The sequence below is a fragment of the Anolis carolinensis genome, chromosome 1, assembly GCF_035594765.1.
Source record: "Anolis carolinensis isolate JA03-04 chromosome 1, rAnoCar3.1.pri, whole genome shotgun sequence".
Lineage (NCBI taxonomy): Eukaryota > Metazoa > Chordata > Lepidosauria > Squamata > Dactyloidae > Anolis > Anolis carolinensis.
The window spans coordinates 72,473,498-72,478,986 of NC_085841.1; positions in this window are offsets into that span (position 1 = coordinate 72,473,498).

The window sequence follows — 5,489 nt, forward strand, 5'->3', positions numbered from 1 at the left end:
TGGCAGGGGTTATGGTGGTAAATTGGCAGTGAAGGTTGGTATTAATTTGAACTACAAAGTTATTGCCACCGGGAGGCAAATGAGCTTTTGACACAGCGCTAAACCAAAAATATCACCCACTGATTTAGCTCTGCCTATTAAAAGCTGGCACATTTAAAAGCTTCTTCCATTGAAACAAAGAAGCAGTATGGTGGTTCAAAGTGACATGCTTCATTTCTGACATTGAGACCAGCAGCCAACAAAGAAAAGATTTGATCTTCTGATCTTTGACTTGTTGTAAGGGGGATGTGGCATAGGTGATAAATCATATAGTGAGGCCCCATTTTTAGATCTCTGAAACCCCCTGTTCTCCAAAGGTGGAGGGGGGTTGGTTAAAAATCATTCAAAGGTGCAATTTCCCTCAGCAGGTCTTCCTTACGTTCCCCTAATAGTACCATAACTGAAGTCAAAATGCAGTGACCTCGTTCAGAATGACGAACCACTGAAGAATGGTGACGTATAGTTCATTTTCACCTTGAAGAGAAGTGCTTAGAGTGCCAGAGGATTCTGTCCTGAGCCTATTGTTCAACATCTTTATATATTATTTGGGTAACAGAATAGAGTGCATGTTCATCTGTTTTACAGATAATTCTACAGGTGGAGGGAGCGAACACCTTGAAAACAGAATCAGGATTCAAAATGTCTAATTAGAATCAGAGCTGGAAGAGACCACAAGGGCCATTCAGGCTAACCACCTACCATGCAGGAAAAGCACCATCAAAACATCCCTGACAAATGGCCATCAAGCCTTCAAAGAAGAAGCCTCCACCACACTCTGAGACACTGAATTCTACTGTTGAACAGCTCTTACAATTAGGAAGTTCTTATCCAAGCTTCTGGTGGCCCGTTTAGCTTGGATAAGTGAGACTCTACTGTATTATTATTTTATAATGACACAGCAAACAAGATAGATATGCTAGATTTCATATCACAAAATCACAAGTCCAGCACTTCCCAAGTGTCTAGGACTGTGTGATGTATTTTCGTATGATGCATGCAGATCCCAGCAGGATGGCCTTTTGCAGTTGGCAGATCGTAATTTTGTCAATGTCTATTGTTTCCAAATGCCGGCTGAGATCTTTTGGCACAGCACCCAATGTGCCCATCACCACCGGGACCACCTGCACTGGTTTCTGCCAGAGTCTTTGAAGTTCATTATTATTATTATTATTATTATTATTATTATTATTATTATTGTTATCATCATCATCATTATTGCATCAATAAATAATGATAATAATAATAATTGTCATACTATAATAATAATAATAATAATAATAATAATAATAATAATAATAATAATAATAATGGCGGCTCTGGGAGGTTCAGGGATGCAAAATTGTCTCAGACACCTGCAATTCTCCACCCCACTCCAAGTCTCTGGAATGGCAAAATTCCAAGAGCACATTTTTCTTGTACATTCTCCTGGACTGTAGCGATTGGGAGTGGCATGCCACAAATGAATACCAAGAGTTAAGGAATAGGCCTAAGACCATGCCAGAGATAGATGTAAGAATGCAGTGCTTTCTGGACTCAATATTGGGGAAAGTGCAGTCCCAGGATAGGTAAACATTTCGAATAAGGAAGAGAAACAACTCTGCTTTACAGCTCCTTAAAGGAATTCAAACTGACCTCTACAGGAAGTAATGGGGGAACCCATGTAGGCTTCCCCTGCTAAAAGACTTGTCAGTGGAGAAGTCAGAGATATGTTTTTCAGTGCCCTCAGGTCGCACACTCCACATCTGTTTAAATGGATTGCCCTAGCCCTCAAGAGTACATTTAGGAGCTATAGAATGGGGGGAAATAACTAAAAATCATGCTCTTCCCCATTTTATTGACAGAAGTCTTCCATCATACAGATTTTTTCTTGATATAGGTTGAAATTTTAACCTTACTCAAGGAGGTGACATACTGTATTCCTGTTAGAAACCAGAAATCAGCTGATACAGTAATATTTCATGGAGTTAAGATATGAGTTGGACCATTTTCCCCAGAACTTGGAAATGTTACTTTTTTGGCGTTTGCTTACAAATCTCCATTGATTATGCTGACTGGAAGATTCTGGAAGTTGTAGTTGAAATAAGTAACTTTACCACAGTCTTGTTTTTTTTTTTTACTTGTCTGCTTAAATACCACATGTAGACATATGGATAAATGTCAACTGAGATAGCAATGTGAGTCAACAACACTATGAACATTTTAAAACGGTGGTTCTAAAAATACTGTTTTCAATGTATATCCAGAATCCTGGATCGACTATTTAGTTATCAACTAAATAACTTCTTTAGCCAACCCCTCCAAAACTGAAGGAAACTGGCAGAATGGATAACATTTTCCTCAAGCAGCTAATGAAATAGGGTTGGGGGGTATTGCAATGGTGGCAATAGTACCACAGTTGTGACTAAGTAGTGAGAAATGCCTTAAAGGCACCAGATCTTGTTTGATTTTAAAAGCTAAACAGGATCAAGCCTTGTTAGTACTTGGCTGGGAGACCAATGACTAATACCAAGTGCTGTAGGCTGTATTTCAGAGGAAGAAAATGGCTAAATCAGCTCTGAGTATTCCTTGCATAAGGCCATCCCAAGCCATTCATGGGATCATCCTAAATCAACAGGTGACTTGAAAATGCATGAATAAACATACACACAGTGACCGTGAATATAAAAGTAATTTATATTTACTCATTACTACTTAGCAATTCGAATCTGGGGAGTGGTGTGAACCACATGACCTTGAGGGCATCTACGGACAATGCCATCTCTTCGGCTTAGAAAAGGAGATGAGCTTCAATCCCCAGAGTCAGACAAGACTAGATTTAATGCCAAGGGGAAAATCTTTACTGTTACCTACTTAGTCAAATTGTGACATTACTTCTAAGACTGTAACTCCCTGCAACCTACACTCTTCTCCCAATGCTATTGCCTGCACTGGGAGAAAGAGATCCCTTTTGCCAGCAAATGGAACCTGGCTGGATTTTTCTATCAGGGTTTAAGAAGGTCAGGCTAGGAGAGATTGCTTACTTAATTATATTTCAATAAATACTTGATTTCGGATTCCATCTGGAATTTTAACATTTAAGTATTCTCATGATGGAAGGGCAAGGTTTGCAGTTTTTGTGCTCCATTGTTAAATTAGTTAATGGTTTAAGGACAAATGAAATCCTTTACAAGAACCACAAGAAGATTTATTGTGCTGAAAGAGGAATGATATCTTCCATCTTCAGCCCTTACTTTTATTAACTAAAAAGAAGAAGAAGCACACATCTCCTGAAACGTTCCTACATCAAGCAGGCGAAGCATAACAATCCACTCATGCATCCACCCCTCTTTCTGCGTATGTCTCATTTTAAGCAGAGTGGAAAGAGCCATCCTCTCCCTTTGTGCTCTGCCCAAAACCTCCTCGCTCAATTAAGATCCACAAAGTGCTCACGCTGTTGTTACCAATGAGGAGGGGAGGGAGTGGGGAGACAGTTCAGACAACAGCAGCAGCAGCATCCCGTCTTGGCTCAGAGGAAATTTGACTACACCCCCAGATACACCCTCCTGTTACTTTGATTTGGCTTCATTTTCTGAACTGTCTCCCTAATTTGCTCTCTTTCTCAATTGTAAGCAAGAGCAGAAACACACACATACCTTTGGCTTGACAGTGGTGTGTCAGGCGAGGTTTCAGACATGGCACAAAGGGCTACGGAAAAACATTTTCTTCTCTGGACTAGGACTCTGGAGACAAAGGTTTGATTCCCTGCTTGCCCATGGAAACCCATTGCATGATAGGGTTGTCTAGGAATACTCTAAGTTGGAAGTGACCTGAAGGCATATAACAACAAGAAGTAATGTATGCAGGTCACTAACAGGATTGCAGCCTCTGTCTGCAAACCTATAGCCATATAGGTTGGTAGAGGTTTTCCCCTGACATTAAGTCTAGCCGTGTCCGACTTTGGGCCATTATCAAGCCTAAAACAGCAGTGTAGTGGTTTGAGCATTGAACGATGGCTCTTGAGACCTGGGTTCAAATTTTTGCTGTGCTATGGAAGCCCATTAAGTGACCTTTGGTAAGTCACACTCTCTCAGCCTCTGAGGAAAGCAGCAGCATCCTCTCTTTGAACAAGTCTTGCCAAGCAACCCCTGTTATTGGATTGCCATAAGTTAGGAATGGCTTGAAGGCACAATGACCTAATCTCACCTAAAACTAGGAAATGAAGCACCTAAATATTAGGAATAATGTTTGTATTCTGTGTGATAGTGGAATTGATTGTATGGGACTGTTGTGGACTTTCCATCTTTGGGGAAAGATGGTCATCTTTCAGGAATGCTTTAAGTGTGTATTGCTGTATGACAGAATGCGGTTGAATGTGATGGCCATTAAGGTCCCTTCTAATTTTAACATTTTATGATTCTACCAGCCAGTTGCTGTGGCATAGTCAATTGGTCACCCTGATAAGCACTTAATGGCCTTGGAGCCTGAAAGCCTGGCTTATTCCTCCCTGGGGGAATACTTTGTTGGGTGGTGTTAGCTGGCCCTGATTGTTGCCTGTCTGCAATTCCTCTGTTTTCTCTGTGTTGCTCTTTATTCACTGTCCTGGTTTTAAAGTGTTTTAATGGTGGTTGCCAGGTTTTGCCGATTTTCAATGGTTTATATAAGTATGGAATAATGTCCAGTGTGGGAGAAAGAACTCTTGTCTGTTGGAGGCATGTGTGAATGTTGCAACTGGCCACCTTGATTAGCATTGAATGGCCTTGCAGCTGCAAAATCAATCAGGGAGGGTGGGGGCAAGTGGAGCGAATATATACCTATGGAATGATGTCCAGGGTAGAAGAAAGAACTGTTGGAGGCAAGTGGGAATGTTGCCATTGGCCAAATTGATTAGCAATGAATAGCTTTGCAGCCTTGCAGCTTCAAAGGCTGGCTGCTTCATGCCTAGGGGAATCCTTTGTTGGGAGGTATTAGCTGGCTCTTCCTGTCATAAATGTGGGTGAAATGTCAGGAGAGGGATATAAATAAATAAAAAGCAGGAAGCTGCCAGGCTTTGAAGCTGCAATGCTATTCAATGCTATTCAAGCTGGCCAATTCCAACATTCACACTTGCCTCAAGCAGACAAGAGTTCTGTCTCTCACCCTGGACCTTCCATAGGTATATAAACCCCACTTGCCTAGTTTCCAACAGACCTCACAATCCCCGAGGATGCCTGCCCCATGGGCGAAATGCCAGAAAACAATGCCTCCCGACATGGCCACACAGCCTGGAAAACTCACAACAACCCACAAATAAAAACCAGTTTTAAATCCTGCTCTAAATTTCTAGCCTACCTCGCAGGGCGCGCGTTGCTGGCCTGGCTGCTGCTAATGGAGGAAAGCAACAGGAGGGGGCGTGGCTTCCAGGCACGGGAGAGGGAGGGAGGCCAGTATCGGCTGAAACAGCGCCAAATAGCCAATGGGAGCCCATCCTGAAC